Raw genomic sequence first — 19,414 nt, 5'->3', positions numbered from 1 at the left:
TATGAAATATTCATATTTATCCTCAGGAGAGAGGTTTTAGTAGACGGTGAACAATTGGATGGACTCTGGAGGGGTTGGAAAGAGAAGAAGATTGTAGAGATCTTATAAGCCACAAAGACTCCCACAAGGGGAATGGGAGAGACACTCAAAAATGCAAAGGGATGATATGGTTGAACACTAGGTATCTAGATTTCCTCTTGCAGGAGCAAATTAGTGGACCGAAACTGCAATATGTCAGTAACTTTCCTGAAGGGAAGAGTGGTAACCTAGCTTCAAAGAAAAAGCATCCAGCCAGTAATACAGATGTAAAATCTGTTTGTTCTGCCTCAAACTCTAATTCAAGCATAACATTCCTAATTCACATTCTGGCTGCTGTAAGAGTCCTTCCTCTTTACTAATGTGCGTGTGTTAGCTGATAACCCAGACGTGTGTGGGTGATAAAGTTAAAGAACCAGTCAAGAACATTTTCAGGATTTATGGATTGTTCTATTTGCCAAACTGAGTTTAGGAGTAGGGAATGAGGTTTTGATATATGCTTCTTCTTTTTCTTGCAAAAGTCTAAGCTTGCATAATCTAAATAGGTTTACAGTGATGCCAAGCTGAGGCTCATAGAGAACTTTTAGAAATGAGCAATATGATTTATGACTGGGGACAGGTATGATTATTCTCTTTTTAAATGGTTTCTAGACTCACAGTAGGGATTTTGTGTAACGCAGGCTGAATTACAAAGATGGGAGTAGAACTGATTTCTTCAGTTTTGTTCTCAGATATTGTATGCAGCTGTGCCTTGTAATCCCTTTTATACCCTTCAGTTGGCTCTAATCAGTATAAAAGTAATGAAGATTGTCTCAGTGAACTAGTGCAGCCTCCCAAATAACTATGCTATGCTCTGTTGATCCCAGCATGTCATATCACTTTTTATTTGGGAAACTGACCCCCACCTCACTACAACCTTTTTTCAGGTGGTTATGGGTTTTACGCAGTTTCTAGGAACTTGTATGTGAAGTCACTTGAGGTCATTACTGCTACTCATTTTTCACTCCTTTGGAGACTGGTTTTTGGTTCCATAGCCCGCCCTGCCAGATGAGACTTCTGGGACATACATTCAGCACACTGTTCTAGAACTGAAACACTGTTCCACATAATTCTTGTTACTGTGAGAACAGTATCATGCTGTATATTAGGTAGCTAGTAGCTGCTAATTTCTAGCATGAAAGTTAGTAATCTAACATGAGAGCACTGGTGTCCCGGAAGAATTGCTCTGTTTCGGATGACAATTTACTTAGATTAGCATTAAGTTTTTCCTTTGTCATTTTTGTCACTGCTATACTATAAACATTCACAGGTATCACAGAAATTATATACTTCTACATTTTGAAACTATTTCACAACACTGCTTTATGGATTAATTTTCCTATTTTCACAGAGCCATCCATGTAGATATTACATGATCTCAAAAGACTCCCTGGAACCGATGTCAACTGTATAATCCAGTACAGAGTAAAGTTATTAGGTGTTGTGTTATTTAAGGTTCAAGTTATATTTCTACTTTCTAAAGTATCTCTAAATCTCTGTCATTGGAAGAAAGAGAGGCCTTGGACATTCTTGTGTGGCTCCTCATCAGACGTGCCATAATAGACTTCTTAGTATCACCTGCTCCACTTTGCTTTCAATTGGGTAATTGTTAACAAACTGCCACTTGCTTGAGACAACCAGAGCTTGTTTTGCAGTCAGTGGCTTGGATCTGCAGTCAGCAGTCTGACAAACTGAAGACTCATTTCAGAGCTAGCAGAGTTTCCCCACAGCTGTACTACCATCTGGCCTGTTTCTGTTACATCATGCTCCATGTCTCATTATTCTTTTCCTATGAGCTGCCCTTGTGTCTATTAACCATCACAACTGCTTGTTTTCCCTTGCCTGGGATTTGTTCCTCTAATCTCCTCTTCAGTTTCTTCAGAATTTATTCAGTAACAGGGTATTTTTGAGCTGACTGAATGAGTATTCCCTTGCCTCGGAAAAAAATGTGGCCTCTGTAACATAGGTTCCAACCTCTGCCATGCCTTGTTTATATACCTCTCTAACCAAAGAAATTTTGCCCTATACACTCCAGGCAGGCAGTTACAGCAAGGAATTCTGGAAAGATGAGTGAATGGGCTGTGGGCCTCTTCTCCTTGCAGAGGGTGTGGCAGTATATTCAAGGTATCACAGCAAGTTAACTGAAAAGGAAAATACAGAAGTTGCCTGTTGGAGGATGCTGATGAGTCAGCAGGCATCTGGGAAGGGTGATAGTTTTGAGAAAGGAAGGGAAAAGGGCCTTTCTTTCTTTAAACTGATCTAGATTGTGACAAGTAACAGGAAGCTTCCCCCAGCTCTGTTGGGCTAGAGGGAAAAGGGAATCTCTGCTTGTCAGGAGGAAACCATGCTGAGGAGTGAGAGAGGAACTTCTGCTGGTTTCTCTGCCACTTTGTCCTTTATCCATTTTGTTACTGTTCAGAATAAGAAGACCCAGACACCTAACATCAGGGTGGAAAAGGCAGAGGCGTCACAGTGAAGGAAACTGATAATGAGATAGAAGTCAAATTTCTCATCAGTACAAATCTAGTGAATGATGTTATGCAGGGTGCAGATTTAATCCAAGGCCTTCCCTTTACAATCCTGGTACAGCAGGAACCAGACATACAGAATCCAGTGTCATTAACATGTCTACCTTCTCAATATAAGAAAGTTTTAGTTTATTAATGCTACAGTATTTTTTTAACTGGAATTATACTGTATTTTATATTCTTACGTTGTGGGTTTTTGCATTTTTCTTGGTATTTTATCCTCTCTAAAGTGCGTGGAATAGAGCTTTTCAATGTTAACTTGTATATTGACTGTCATTTTCACAAATTTAATTACCTGTTTTAGAGGCTCTTATCCCTTCCATTGCTTGGAATGTCTTTCCCTGTCATCTGTGCCAAACATCAAATGTGGGACTGAGCTCTAGGTGATGGTAGAAACATCTGGCAGGATAACTATGGAACGCTTACCTTTTCTCAAATCAAAGGTCAATTGTGCTTATAAGCAGAAAAAAAAACTAGAGAAAACTATACTGTTTTCTATCCCACCTAGCTTTCTGAAGCTTATCTCACTTCTGAGTCCTGCTATATCAGATGGAGTCTTCTGCTTTGGCTCCTCTTCTGTCTTCCAGGTCCTGTATCATCATGACTAAACCTTAAAAGTCTTTCTCATTGTTTTCAGAATGTAGGTATTTAGTTAGAACAGTATATAAAGTTTTAAAGAAAGTATTAGGTATTATCATCATGTGCAAGGTTGCATAATTCTGTGCTCTTTCAAAGTCATGTCAGTTGAAGTAAGATGATGAATGTTGTCTGAAGATCTGTTTATTTAGCAGGTGCAGGAAACCTGGACAAGAACTTTCACTAAAAAAGATCAAGCAGAAAAAGTGAACTCTGCCTGTCACAAGTGTTAAATTCTGTTGTAGTTCAAAGTTGACATAAAAAAAGTGTGAGTAAACATGAAACTAGACAGTATTACTCTTACCACTGAGCAGTTAGATACAAGATCAAAGAAATAGTAGCCTCTGTCTCTCAAGCCTTTCATTCTCTCCGTGGAGGACTCTGTGAAGCCTGTCTAAGATCAGCCAGCACCCTGCATCCAAGCCCAGTGCCAGGTGTGGGAAGTGGCCATGCTGACCTCACTGACCATTGTGCTGCTTGCCCACTCCACCATGGTTGTCCCCGTGGGGTTGCAGAGCCCTTTGTCCTTCATATCCCCAGCTCGGAAAACTGGATGACACTGAGTTTCCTCGATATATGCAGCCTGAAGTACAGCCAGGTCAGGATGCTGTGATTACTAAGCCATCTTTACTATTTTCTCTCCCACCTGTCTCCTGTTTCTTGTCTTCTGCAGTGGAGGAGGTGCAGTTTCGTCCATGTGCTTCTGTGTGCCACAGAGTGATCTTAATTCACCCTCCAAAATACTCATGATTAACCGGAAGACCTGGAGAAGAACAGACTTAAGAAGGAAACTGAAGAATGCACTAGTGAAGTTTTCCTGAGTTCTGGAAGGGATTTTCATATCATGTCCCATATCAATCAGGACAGATCAGGAAAGTTATTCACAGAGGAGTTTGTCAGCAGAATATGAACCATCTGTTGTCATTTCTGTATCAAAGGAGATCTATGCTATCATCTTGTAGCAGTCTTTAAAGCCTTAAGAAAGAAGCTCGTGCTTGAAGTAGCCAGATGGTAAATTGAAAGCAAGGTGGAACTGGTGACATAAGCAAAAGGCAAAGTAGAAAATAGTATAGACATTTTGGCATAGACAAAGTGGCAACAGAGGTGGAAAAGTGGAGGTGACCGTAGTCAAGCAACAAGCCCATTGACTAACACTTTGGCAGACTCTCAGACAAGACATGATGGTCTTTGCAAAGCTGGAGAGGAAGGAGTAATCATTTAAACAGAGCTGAGATATAAGGGAATCTGGGAGGGGGGATGATGAAAGATGGTGCCCTCCTTATGCTTGATGAGTAGGAACATGATGCTATCATCCCTGATGAGAGAAGGAGACAGAAAGGAAAACGGGAAGAATCTTAGTCAGACTGTAATAACAGACCAGCAGCAAACTCTGAAGTGTTCTGATCATTAGATAGACAATCATTGTCTATCTATGTTTTTAAGTGGATTTCACAATGTGTTTCTAAGGTATTGATTCCTTCATGTCATTTCTCTCCTTCTTGTGAACTGAACAGCTAAGCACAAATGTCCTTTTGAAATATCTGATTATTCTGCGCCATCCTAGATTCTCCATTTCTTATGAACAGTTTTAATCAAGAGAACAGAGAACATCAAAAGAAGAAAAGACAAGCAGTGTTCTCTTTTGCAGAATATAAAGTGAAACAGACTTTAAGAACTGAACAAAGTGGAAGTAATTATGAGAACTGTTCAAAGGAACTGAGACAAGAAAATGTCTGAGGGGCAGGCAATTTTCTTTTGTAATAGACATTGCATGAAAAGAAATCCCAGAAGATCATGTACAGAAGCAGATAGAACTGATGAGGATGTTCATACTACTCAAAGCCAGTTATTTTCCACACGAAAAACTGTAAAAGCTTGGTCTTTTACAGATGTACTTGTTGGATAATTTCATGGATGTCCAAAAGAAATATAGAAAAAACCCCAACATTAAATGAGGAACAAAATCAGTGTCAAAGCTGTTTCAGAAGAGCAGATGAAAGTACTCAGTAGCACCATCACAATGTACATGTAATAGAAATGTGAATATAACCAGAAATCAGACTTACTATGAAGAAAGGGATAAGGAAACTACTGGTAGGTGCCAACCATACCCATCATTATAAAATAAAAATCATGTAAGGATATAGAGACAGAAGATTTAAAATAGTTTCCTCATGTACAGCAAACAGGAATGTCATACACATGAGAAAATATGTAAAATATGTATGGAGTGCAAAATGGTTTTCAGTTTCACAAATACACATCATGCAGAAAAATAAAGAGTGTATCCAACTAGAGAACAGTTCAAGAGATACAATCAACAATGGTGATACTGTCATATTTTTATCAAGCAGTGATGAAGTATGTGGACTTTTTTAAGGGATGCAGAAGATGCACCATATTAAGTGAGTACGATATTAAGTTCCATTTATATGGAAATAAAGTGAGATAGCATCTAAAGAAGCATGGCCCATTCTAAAACGCTGGCATTACCAATATCAGCAAGACTCACAGGATGCAGAATATATCTATTCCATGTAGCTGAAGTGTGCAACCAAAACTTAGGTTCCTGTGTAATGAATATGTGCTAGCAAAAAGAATGGTACTGAAAGGCCTTGAGATTATAAAGCTGGTTAGGTCCCAATGACAGCAGAATCCTTTGGAGGATTGCACATTGGAAGACGGTTTTGGAACATTCCCTTAACGTTTCTGGAAGTGTATCTCCTGTGACATTGCGTCACTGAAATCTCTAAATGCAGAGTCTGCCATGTGTGCACTGAAGTAATCACTGTTGAGAAAGCAACCTAAGGAAGTACAATTTACAGCATCTGGTGTATTTGAGAATGAAAGAAAAAGTGGAGGATTCATTACAGGGCAAAATAAGCCAGCCCTTTTATCTGTAGTTGAAGGCTGTAGGACAGACTTAATGGAATCAAATGAAATTAAAAGGAAGTATCGTTTATACTCTCAGTTTATTATAAGAAGCAGGTACTAGAAAAGCCTGTATGTGGGTGGTGTCCAAAACAGCAGACAGAAACACCATGTGGGGTTGCTGCTACCCACTCAGTTCGGATGACTTTGGTTTGCACACTGTACAGAGCAGGTCTAGATGCTCAGTGAGGATGACTTCTGTCCCAAGCTACACAAAGAGTCTGTTTCCAGGACTCAGATGGAAACCAGTGTTTCCAGGGAAAGTCTTATTGATCTATGACCTACATTAGAGCTATGACGGAATGAAAATTTGCGATCTTAGCACAACTGATGACATCTTGTAGACATCTCCTGAACTAGTAGGACAGAGCTCATATAATATGGGTAACATTAGGACAGTTACTGAAGTGAATCTCTGCCAAAATACACTGCTTTTGGTGGAAACCTTTCTCTTTATTTCAGTGGACACTGGATCAGACTTTGACCTGCTGATTTCTTCTCTTCAAAGTAGTGTGTATCAGTCTTTGTGGAAAAATACCTCAGTATTCAAAAACATGGGCAATGTTTTTTAGAATGTTGAAAAGCTTCAGGAGTAGATTGAGTCCTGCAAGGAAAATATCAACTGGAAAGAGATAGTTTCGATTGACTTTGTGTGACAAACGCAAAGGAAAACAAGGGATTGGAGATTTCTCCCATTTTTAACAAAGGTACTAAGAACTGTTTGTATGAAATTGTGATGAGCAATAATAAAAGAAAGTCTAGATAAAATTTCCAAACTATATATATATGAAAGTCATGCAACACTGTGTTGGCGGAGCAAGAAAATGCACACTAACCTTAACTACATGAAGAGAATCTGATAAATTTCATGAAAGCATGTCCAAAAAGTTTCTACAGAATTCACTATGGAGGAAGACTAATGTACCCTTTTGTGGGGGAAATGACCTACTGTAACTGAATCATTCTCAAAAGATTTAAAAATAAATCTTATTTGCCTCTCGCCCATGTGTTACATTTTTGACTGACAGTAAATTACATAGAGCTTCTAAATACAGCAGTGGCATTGTCTGGGTTTTTGTTTTTTGCTTTTTTTAAAATAATTTTTTAAGAACTGAAGCAAGTGTCAGCTCATTTGTGGATCTCATTAGATGATCATATGGATTAAATACTGCAATAGACTCAGATGTTTTTGTTTCATTGTCCAGACTCCCACAGACTTTCTCTTCAGCTTGGACGACCTAAGGTTAACACCAAGAACTGACAAATTGAATTCTGAGAGCTTTGTGTCAATTCTTCATCTTTTATACACTGAATTACAGTATTTCTTCTTAGTCTTGTCCATTAGCTCTACAGTATGCATGTTTTTTGTCACCTTTAACTGTACACATACAAATACCCTGTTAATGATTTGGCATCTCTGTTTTTTAGCTAATGAGAATCAAACACCTACGCTGGTTATTTGCTCTTGAAAAATAATATTGACTAAACCTTCACATGATCATGGAAATGTCATTAGGTGTCCTGATACTTTTAGAAACCTGCCTCCTAGTTTTTGAGACAGATATAAGAAGGCCAAAACCCAGAAAGGGACTTAGGAACTGTAGTATTCAACAGTAACTCAATGGAATTTAAAAGTTGCTGATCAGTATCCTGACACTTGAAGATAACCATCTGGAAATGCTAAGGGGAGGAACAGACTTTGTTTTGTTTCTTCAGAAACAGATTATCACTCTCTCCTTAAGATTCAGATTTGCTGGAGCTGCAGGTTTCAAACTGTGACATTTTTCAGAAAATCTAAATATATAATTTGGGTTTATTTGAATCCTTCATCTGATTTGAAGTCCAGATATGAATTTAGATCTCCACATCTGTCCAAGTGAGCAGTCTAATCACTGGATTAGTAGATATTAGGATTGTCAAAGAAGGAGGCAGCTTTCATGGTTCTGTTTTGTGCAAAATAGACAAAATACATAATAGGCTCATGTCAACAGGAGTTAGAGTTCTGATGCTTTGTCAAGCAAGGGGGAATGAGGGCCTGAGGATCTGATGGTATAAGACCTTGAACAGTCCATGTCAGGTGATCACTTTCCTTAGGAGATAAGTAAAAAACTGAAGTCATCCATCAAGTGAATTATCTCAGCAGTCTGAATATAATTTTTCTGTTTTAATTTCTTTTCTTCTGAACTTTTAATCTTCCTTCTTCAGGGCAGAACTCCTACTTTAATAATCTACTTGAACTTGTCAAGGAGTGTTTTGGCTTTGTCTATGAATATGTTTGCACTATTGGCCTATTTCCTGATCTAATTTAAAACAGCCTAAGAGGAATTCTGAAAAGTATTTATTGAAGGAAGGAGATGTTAGCAAAATGCAGAACTATTCAACAACTGAGCTGGGTGTGTGTTCCTTCTGTGTCCTGCCCAACCTTCCTTTTCCCATCCTTGCTTACTGATTTGTGGGCTGACTATTGACATGTCTTCTCCATTTCCTCCTCAAACACTTTCACAATTAGGGGCTTTTTTTGTTTGTTTGTTTGTTTCTGAATCCCACCACATCCTTGCCAGCTCTATATCATATTCTGTGCTCTTCATGCTTCAAAGATGTTCTAAGTCTTTCAGATTTTTTGGCAGCAAAAGCACTTTAATCAGCTTTGCCAAACGTTCATTTAGACATATTTTTCCGTATATTATCCTGACAGGATACCTGCAGGTAAATCAAATGACCTATTCACCTTGCTTTTCCCCTTTTTAGAAAATATCAGACTATACATGTAAAGACTGAAAGGCCTCTGACATTGTTCATAGCAACAGGCTTATCTGAGCTAATAGAGTCCATCACCCATTTTTAAGAGCTGGCACAGGTTCCTTTCTCTTTTGTAGGTATTTCCTTTTGAGAATAATTTCTTTTCTCTTTCAACTTCCATCAGATTTTGAGTGTGAGACAGCTGTAACTCTGCTTCAAAATCTCTTCCCTTCTATTTTAATTTTTTATCTCCTCTTACAGCTGCCAGCATAGAACCTGCAACCTCACCTCTACTTTCTGAAAGCCCAGTGCTAGCACATCATGTGTCTATGATCTGAACAGGCATTTATCACCAAAATGGCACTAAAATCAAGAGCGGTTATGGGTGCAAAAGATATATTCTCATTCCTAGTTAATTGATTTCTGGGGAATACCGTGGTTTACACAAAAGGTTTATATCAGATGATGGCCACAATACTATTGATAAAGACATTTTTCTAGTATTTACAAAATAGCCTTTATGTTCTTTGATTTTCATAATAACATAAATGTATTTTCTTCTTCCCCTTTCTTCAGAGTAGGTGATTGAAAAAACATAAGACTTTCAAATCTGACTTATGAAACACTTCTGGGTATTTTTTACTCCTTCCATGAGAGAAAATGCATATACATAGAAAAAGAAAGCCCTCTTTTATAGTCTGCTGTATTTCTTTACTCCTACAAATTGGCATCTCAGCTCAGGATGTGGACCTGCACCACCCTCATATCTCACACCTCTTTCCCTCTCATTCACACACCAGCAACCCACATCCTCCCACATCCTGAACCAGAAGTTGCAGCTCCCAGCACAGACTGAGCTCCTCCACAAGCACTGCAAGTGAAGCAGCCAGTCAGCGTGGAGCCACTGGCACACACAGAAACAAGCTGTTATTAATTGGTGGCCTGGATGTAACTCCCTTCGTACAGTGATGGTTAAAGCTCAGATCAGCTCAATGCTTCCCCACAAATCGAGCTGGAAATTGCTTTTCCCACCTAAAATTGACTCTGAGCCCATGATCACAAGGACCATTTGGCCTTTCTGGGCACAGCTTCGGTCCTGGACCATTCTCACTGCGAAGAAGTTTTGCTGGTATTGACCAGAATTTCCCTGGCTGTGATCTGTGCTCCTTACCTCTCAGCCTTTCCAAGTGTGCTTCTGAGAAGGATCTGGCTTGGTCTTTTTTACCACTCCCCATTATGTAGTTAATACAGCAGGTAGATACCCTCATGGCCTTTTCTTCTGGAGGCTGAACAAACCCACGTCTCTCATTCAGAATATTGCATTCTCTAGTTATCCTAGGATATGATACCTCTGTTGGACTTCCTCCAGTTTAACCATGTCTTTTGTGTACTGAGAAGCTCAGACTGAGTACAGTACTTGAGGTGTCATCTTAGAAGTGCTGAACAGAGAGAATAAGCACTTCCCTTGACCTGCTGTCTGCACTTTCACTAATACAGCCTAGTATGCCATTAACCCTCCTCCCCCATTAAGGCATATTGCTGACTCATTTTCAGCTTGTCTGCAAACACCAAATATCCTGTCTACTTCATGAACCGGCAGCTGTGCAATGTTGCACTGCAGCAGATGTTCTCTGCTTTCTCAACAAGACTGGTTTTTCTGAGTTTCCTTTTCATGATCTAGATGAAATACTGTTCTTTTACCTTCCCCACTTGGGAGGGAGTGGGGAGAGGAGGGTAAATTGTGTCTAAGAGTAAGTTCATGAACTTCCCACATATAGTGATGCTGTTTCTTGGTTTGGATACTGATAATTATTATGTGACTACCTAGACAATATAGGCTAAATTTAGGCATATGATTCACATGCACACATACATAGCACCAGACTCTACTGGTGAATGTAGAGTACTTTTGCAGAAAGCTCAGTAATGGAGAAAACTCTCCTATAGGCTGTTACTGTCCAGTTAATATCCACATCCACTCCCGAGCGGTCTAATTGCTATTTAACTGGAGACATAGAGCATGATGCATTCAGCATTGTGTGTGTTTCATCTCCCAGTACTACAAATATTTGTAACTGCACTGGTGATGGACACTTCCTTGAAGTTTGTTCTGTCTTTGTCTATGCAGCCTAGTCACTTCATGGTGCTACATCTGTCTGTCCAAGCCCATCTGTCATTCCTGGACTCACTCCAGAATGGTTTGCCAAGTCTTACAGACTGATATGTTTTCTTCGCTGTTATTATGTTGCCACAGTAGTTTATCTGGCAGCAAGACTGGCAACTGCAGCAGGTCACTTTAGGGTCATACATTCTACTTCTTCATTATGTAAGACTGTCCTTGCTACTAGGTGTTGTCTTTAAAACTGGGGGGTAAAGGAGTCTTGACTGTGTTGTGATGGTCAGCACTGTTCCTCACATATGCTGCACAGGCTTTGGTATGAGCTTTCACTCTTTGCTATCCCACAGTTGCATGATGTTGCCGTTTGAAGAGATGGCTGCTTGGAGCAGCAGCAGAGAAGATGCGGAATGGGTCCAAGTGCTTACCAGCTATAGACCTCCCAATTAACATCAGAGGGACATCTGGTAGATGCCTCAGAGAAGAATTGAAGGAGAAACTTTGGTGTTTGCTTCTTTAAAAAATTGTGTACTTAGGAAGTTTCTCTAGAGATTTTAGCTGACAGAGAATCTGTAAGTATTTGCCTTCAGGAAACAGGAGGTTGATAGCCTGAATGATGAAGATGAGTTCTGATGGTAGAAAACCTCAGAATTATATTAAAGACTAAGTATGAAGACTTAGAGCAAGCTGGAAAGGCTGGATGGATATTCTTGTGTTGCTTGTTAAGTTTTTCAGTAAATGCAAATCCCCAAAAGGCAAATGTTCTCTAGGACTTGTTTAACTTGCTGGGAGAATGTGAAGGGAGCTGAGACACACAATGTTTGCAGGGTTACACTCTGCCAAGGGGATGTGTGCCCTGGGATGGTGCAATGCTGGCTTCCTCCCCATGCAATACATACAAATGCAGATTGAAGACAGAGACTGCCTTTCACATCAAGAGTGTCTATGTTCAGTTAATATTTCACTGCTCTTTTGCTCCTCTCTGAGTCATCTATTGTCCTTTGTTTCTACAGCTTCTCCATGAGGGAGTCCAGTCTCGATGATATTAGTTTGCTTTGTTTTTTTGGGAGCAATAGCTGTTTAAAGCTATTTGTTAGCTTCCTTTCTTTATTCAGTACAAGTAATTGACTTGTTTCTTCTGTTATATCTTTGTCCTGCATAGATTTTCATGCCTTTCTTTTTTGGCTTACTTCTCTAAAATGTCAAGCATCATCTCCCAAATTGCTCTTTATATATGTGTTTTGAATTATCAACTTCCACCCACTGGACTAAGAAGTACTGTTGTTCTTCCTTTGCTCGTAATGTAATTCCGTTTTTTTTTTTTTTTTTTAGGAAAAAAAAGGTCAAGTAGGATAAATAAGTAATGTGCTCCTTTTACAGAAGCAGAGCTGTGCCAGGAACAATTTGGATTTTTAACTGAATCATCTGACCTTGGTTTATATGATAATGTCCTGGGAGAAGGGACTCATCCACATATGCATACAAGACAGACATATTATTAGTGTTCACTAAAGTTAGTCATAAAGAGGAAAGCATCATCCAAAAAAAACTTATAGAAATGTCAGATGTGTATGTAAATATGTATCAAAAAAAAGAGAAGAAATGTAGAATATTCACAGTGTTTCATATCCAAATATAAAGGGATGCTGTAGTCTTGATAGCTTGAGAACTGATTTTTTTCTCTATAAAGTAATAACTATCTTTTTTTGGAGAAGGATTGCTGATAAGTGAGATACACATTTCAAATGTTAATGTCATACTGAGGCAGTTCTGACCATCTAGTATGAGATGGAGCAGGCTGAGTAACTAGGATGACATTTAATGTGAGTCGTATTAGTGTGGGGGTGCCTCTAAGTACAGCTATCATGATGAGCCACCTCCCAGGGTAGGAGGAGGATAAGAGCAGGTATCCAAATAAATCATGGTGTCAGCTGTTTGGTGGTGTCTCAGGCTTGAGCAGAGGTCTAGTTGCTAACAGCATGTGTGGTACCTCTCTGTTCTCAGAACACTGGAGATGGCTTCTCAAGCAGCTATGTTTCCTTCTCCCTCCTTTCTCAGTGTATATGCTAAGTTTTCTAAACAGAGATACGGTACACTCTAATTTTAGTGAATTGTCTCATTTGAACACAGATATCCTGAATATTCAAAAAAATGAGATTTGCCAGCTGGTGAAAGTGCTCCTATCCCTATAATGAATGCAGTAAGCTGTGCCTCTAAAGAGAAAAGTAGAACGACCTCAAACATGAGACACCACCCAACCAACATCTACATAGGAAGAAATGACGTTTTGTCAGTTGTCACACTCTGAAGGGATCCGATATTCCAACAGAGCTCCAGGCTTCTGTAATTGATAAGCTGGCTGCAGTGAAACCAGCAGCAAAAGTAGCTCGGGTTTTGTAAGTAGTTTTACGTTTATTCAGAGCTCATTTCTAATATTGCCTGGGATAGCTGCTGAAATTAGTCCAGAAAACCAAACTGGTGCTGCTTTTGCGCTGGCTGTTGACATTTGTTGGCTTTCTCTGCTTATTCAGAGGAGTCAGACACAACACACACAGCCTTCTGCTCTCATCTTTCCACTCTCTTTCAAGCTGAGACAGCTTGACAGCATTGTTCTAATACCTGCACTGGTAGAAGCTAAGCTGCACCTTTTCACCAGAGTGAGTGGAGTTGGATTCAGGCTTCAAGAAATTATGTTTTCTGGAGCGTAGTTAGAGTTTTAATGAGTACAAAGTAAAGTCTGAAATTAAGGAAGTTCCAAAATGTAGGCCTAATGAAACAGATCTGTCATTCCATAAAAGACTGGTATAAGAAGCTACCTGGATTTGTGTATGCTAATATTATTTGTCAGGTAAAAGAAGACTACCTATAGTGCCTCAGAATAGTTGTGAAATATTCTAGGTGGAATTCTCAGGTGATGAAAAATAGCAGAATGTTATGGAAGGAAATGAAGTTTGGTAAACTAGTCTAAATGATAATCTGATTCCTGGAGGGTTTTCATATATTTATAAATTACTGAAACACCAGTATCATTCAAAGAAACCCTCACTCAGAAAATTATTTCACCCTAATGGGTCACATGAATATTCTTATTTCCTCTTCTATGCTCCATGATATACGAACATCTTAAAATAATCATGTATGTATATATGCATGTATGTTTGTATGTGGTAATTGGATATTACAGGTGAATAGTTTTGCACTGTTTTAACAAAATGGAAGAGCTCTTTTCTTGGTGCACAAAGAACAGAAACTATGATAAATCAGCTCATGAAAATGAAGTATCCCAGTGCTGACAAAGGAACAGATCCTGAGTTCATTAGGCAAGCTGTAGAAAAATCAAAAGAATGTGGTTTATTGCAAAATTAGATTACTAGCTGTCAGTAGACCTTAAATAATATTGTCCTTTTTATCCAACATGTACATCCAGAGTGTTTTGTGATTATCTTAAAGAAATTAAAATGTATATCAAAATTCACTAAAAGAAACAGGGAAGAACAGTTGGCTTGGATGATTCGAAATGTTTAATGGGAATTGATCAAAAACTACATAGAGGAGGCAGCTTAGCCTTTAAAGAGTTTGGGAAAGTTGGTGACCATAATTTTTTGGCCTTTATATTTGATTAGGTTAGGTGTATTTTAATTTCACTGAAATGTGTACTCTTTTCTTGGATATAAGTTTTGTCCGAGCAAAAAAACCGAAGAACTTGGCCATTTGTTTGGATTTTCTAAATGTTTGCATTCCTGGAAGTCCTAGTGATGTTGCCTGTATACACAGATTGACTGTCCAGTGCATGCACAAGACCTGCAGCATGATTCCAACATGAGAATGATTGTGCATGTGTTAGTTATTGCATCCACTCAGCATTTGCATTTGCATGCTGTTCCCTCTGGGTTTAATGCCTCTGTGCATCATAACTTTTTGTCTGCTTTCGAAAGGCAATGCATGTAGGAGAATTGTGATACTTGTTTCCTTTCTAAGAATTTTATTTTGACTGCTGTTGCACTATTGGAAAGGAGAAAATATGAACAAAGAAGGATGGTTGCACAGATAGGGCATAAGACTAAGGATCAGGCTTGGGTATGTCATTTGTTTTAGCCCGTGACACAATTCCCCATACGTAAAGAGGAGATAGCTCCTCTTGCCATACCATTAATTAATGGTTATTGATTAATTAGTTAACCACAAATTAACCCAAGCGCATAAAAATCTATAGCAATAGCGTGTGTCCTGCAAAGCAGGTACTTATTTGTTTCCTAAGAGGCCTCTAAGGAAGATTACCTGACTACTTTAACAGCCTAAAAGCTGCAGTCTAAGGAAGTATTTTGCCAGCCCTATTCCATTTTTCCAAACAACAGCACTTTGATCCAGTGTATTGGAAAGTTGCCTAACCTGAGTGGTTTGAAACAGCTGGTGTCTACACACAACTCCATTTGCTGACTTTCCCATCTACTTAATATTATATAGGAACTTGCAGTGCCTGACTACCAGAAATTCAACCTCTGAAATTCGTTTGGAATTCTTTTTACCTGCTCACAGTCTCTTATTACTAACATCCTGCTCTAAATCTGGCCTTCAGCATAGCTGCTTAAATTAAATGCACTAGGCTTTATAGAGAAGAGAGACTTCATACTCAAGCATGAATATCTCTCACTCTCTAAACACAAGCAGTTATCCCAGCTGTTATATACCTTACTGTGTTGTGCACATGGAGAATGAATGATTTTGCAAGTACTTATTTACTGTAGGAGGTTTACTGTGTATTTAATGTATGCCTCCCACTTACCAGTTAAGTCATTCAGCAAAACCAAATTGATTTCCTGACTTCACTACCAGGTTTGGTCCCTGGACAGAGATGAAAATCCTTTTTGCAGTTCTTTAAGATTTGTGGGGAAAGAAATTAATGCGGATGTCTTGAGACTGTCTGAAGAAATACATAATTAGAAAGTGTTTAAGGCATTACAATATTTGCATTCTCCATAAGGAATTCAGGAAAATTAACTGCAATAAAAGCAAAAAAACTGCCACATCTTCATTTCAGTGTCTTCTTAGAAAATACACATTACCTTTGGAAATCATAAGGTAAATGTGGAAATACACATGTACCCTACATCCCTTCTCACTCATTTTCTGATTATTCAGTAACAAGAACCTATGTTTAACTCAGTAATTGGATCATTGGCACCAAAAGCAATTAAAAACTCCCTAATATATTCAGTCAAAACTAATGATGGAATTCTAGAGCACTGTGTGTCATTCTGTCTTCAGTGTACCTTGGGATTTGAAGATCTGTAAACTGACAAAACACTTGATAAATGATGCAACAGGAAGTGGTCTCAGTAACTTCATTAGTCTTTCTTATCTTCACTGGCTGTCATCCACCTCTCCACATATCACCTACTGAGCAAATATACTGACTTTGCATTGGTGTATATGATACATAGAACAGGGCAAAAGCAATTGAGGTCCTGTGCTTATTTATATGATATAATCTGTAATTGATAAATCCTTTTCTGAAAGGTGCTTTATGTAGACTAATAACAGTAGAAAAACTTTGTCCCTCTATGCCTGAATATCAGAGACGGTTCTCTGTAAGATTCTCAAAGGGCTCACGTTACCTCTTACCGTATCACAAAGTCATTGTAAATTTGTGACCAGGTCCTTCAAGGAATTCCAGTTTATATCTGGGAATTAAAATATGCACATCTACAGTGAGGAATAGAGAACAGTGCAGAGATTGTTGGGCTAATTACATCACAAGATTCAGTGCAACACCTTGAAGAGAAACTATTCAGGAACACCAAAAGGGGACAGCCATATTCATGGTGCTTTATCTGATCCAATAAACCTGGCTCCCAGAAAAAGCTAATTTGCTTGCACACAAGGACATTCTGGGAGTACACAAATTTGGCAGGAAGTTTTGCTGCAAAATATAGATGTATTTACAAAGGAGAAAACAGGAACTGAGTAGGGTGTCTGTGACAGAGGAGATGGTAAGCTCAATCCCCCTTGAAGAACCTGGATACTGCCCCAGGGGTCAAAAAGAAATGTGACAGAATGTGACCTTGCCAACAATGAGCATCAGTTTGTTGTAGCAACATAACAGTTATGAAGTCAGCAAGGTCAGAATCTCTGTGTTGGTTGTGTCCCTGGCCCTTGAACTGGAACAGCTGGTTTGACATTTTCTGTATGGAAAAGCTGTGAAGAGGAGACTGTTGCCTTGTGTTTATCCTGCTGCCTACCCTGTCTTTGGACATCAGTTACTCTCAATAATGAGTTTTCTTTATTTTCTTCCTCTTCTCTCCTCTTCCTCAAACTCAACAAACAACTTAATTGTCTCTCTTGTCTAAATATTTTCTCAGATGTGAAATCTATGCCTTATACCTAGTTTATAAAATGCAGCAAGTACTATAAACCTGGAAACAAGATGTTAAACTTTAGATTACCTGCTGAAATGTCAACATAGTTCTAGTCAGTTAAAAGGATAGTGTTGGCTTCTAGCTAATCTCTAGACTATCATGTAGTTGTGATCTTACTGTACTGGAGGTGGTAAGAAACACCCCAGTCTAAGGTAGATTTCCATGAAAGAAAAGCCATCCCTCTTTGAGCTGCAGAACGATATTGATTATATTACATTTCAAAGTGTGATATACTGTTCTTAGTTCCTGGGGCCTCTAGCCAAATCTGCAGGTTACTGTAAAAGGAATTGTTGACAAATTATCTCTTAAAAAGCCTACAGGTGAGATTCTGGAACATCTACCTGCAGGCCAACATCCAGTGATTTATTTTTTTATTCATATCTAGGCAAGGGACGTGATGGAATAAAAATGAGGGTTAAGCTCCTGGCCACTTTCCTATAGCACCAGTTTGTCCTATGTGTATATGCCTACCTTACTCTCAGCCACTCCTTTTCTTATGCCTACTTCTTTGTCAATTGATAGATATCCCCATTCATTCCAGAACATCCCTGGAGATGCTCTAGTATCAGTGAAGAGCTCCCATGTAGGGAGAGAAACTCTGTTCACTAAAGATGAGAAAATATAATGAGATTTGGAAAGAACTCAGCAATCTAGAGGGATCAGAATACTCATTCTGAACACTATGGATGAACTTGAAGGAATCAGAAAGTTATTCAACTTGCTTTATAGGAAGCCCAGAATAATGATAACAAGAAGCAGCAGCACGAAAAGATGGTAAGTGGGAAATACCATTCCTCCAGATGTCAACTATAGTGCATCATGGAAGCTGTAGATCAGCCAGGAAACTGTCTGCGAAGGAAAACAAGGTTCATGAGACATTTGAGTTACTCTTAGAGGTAAAGGACCTCAGTGGGTTAACACCAAATTCACAAGATGTGAAATCCTCCATGTGGTCAAAGAGCCTTGTGTTTATTTTAGGTCAACCAGGCCCCAATTAAATATTTTAAAATACTTCTTACATTTTCAAATCAGAAAAATTTTATATGGTGGATGTTTCAATTTGTAAGACAAAGTTCAATGGAAAGATTTGTTTTGGAGATCTAGGAGCAAACTTTTTAAAGGGAAATAATGTATAATAAAGAACTAGTAAGCTGTTACACAAATGTGTGAATAATCACTTAAACAAGTATTCAGGTTGACTTAGATGAACATATTCCATTTCTGTCTATCAGCTTACATATGAAAATTTATCGTCCCTCTCTCCAATTATAGCAGGGAGTTGTCAGAGACATGTCAACATCACCTGTCATCTCAGACAGTAAAACAGAGAGCGTGGATGCCAAGTGTCACATGGCACATTTGTACATGAAGAGAGGCACCAGCACTTTGCAGTCAGAAGTGTCCACCAGTGCAGAGGAGTTGGAACAACTCTGTGGCAAGTGGGTCGCAAAAGCAGATACTGACATGTGAGCTTGAAAGGATGACGTGGGATTTTGTGCTGGCTAAACTGAAATATGAACCTGAATATGACAAAAAGCAAAGGCTTCATGAAGAGAGACTGGCACAGATTCATCAACAGGCAGTAAAAAGATTGGTAAGTAGAGAAAGGATGAAGGGTTGGATTGCAAGAGAGACTGAAACATTCCGTTCTATGTTAAGCAATTTGTAAGGTTCTATCTTTTGTGTCATTAGTACTGTGACTTCTTTTAAAGTTAGCCTCGACTAGGTGATCTCTACAGCCTGTACATATACTTATGAGAATGGAGTTGTTCCACTCTCTAGAATATAACTATGGTAACCTTCATATGCTATAGAATATATTAAAGAACAGTTATCTCACAAACTAAGTTTATGATGTAAGGACTCGAGAACTTTTTTTTCCTTATTTTTCTCCCTGAACATCAGAGGAATTGCTCTGAATGCAATGCAAACTTTGATCAGTTTTCTGCTTCTATAGGGGGATCAATTTCTTG

The 19,414-nt window shown here is 38.8% G+C and overlaps 1 long non-coding RNA gene across 2 annotated transcripts in view; it reads left to right on the top strand.

Annotated features, from left to right (window-relative positions):
- Positions 1–19,018, top strand: part of LOC116784625 — a 39,917-nt gene extending 20,899 nt beyond the window's left edge. The window contains exons 2-3 of one of the 2 annotated variants that reach the window (XR_004356174.1): positions 17,983–18,215; positions 18,714–19,018. This is a non-coding gene — a long non-coding RNA (uncharacterized LOC116784625). Of the gene's footprint in view, positions 1–17,963; positions 18,216–18,713 lie in introns of both variants that reach the window. The other variant, XR_004356173.1, reaches the window with a different exon arrangement.
- Positions 19,019–19,414: the final 396 nt, after the last annotated feature.

The sequence above is a fragment of the Chiroxiphia lanceolata genome, chromosome 3 (genome assembly GCF_009829145.1).
Source record: "Chiroxiphia lanceolata isolate bChiLan1 chromosome 3, bChiLan1.pri, whole genome shotgun sequence".
In the NCBI taxonomy this organism is placed as follows: Eukaryota; Metazoa; Chordata; class Aves; order Passeriformes; family Pipridae; genus Chiroxiphia; species Chiroxiphia lanceolata.
The sequence above is the reverse complement of the archived record's forward strand: the minus strand, read 5'-3'. Positions and strand labels throughout refer to the sequence as shown.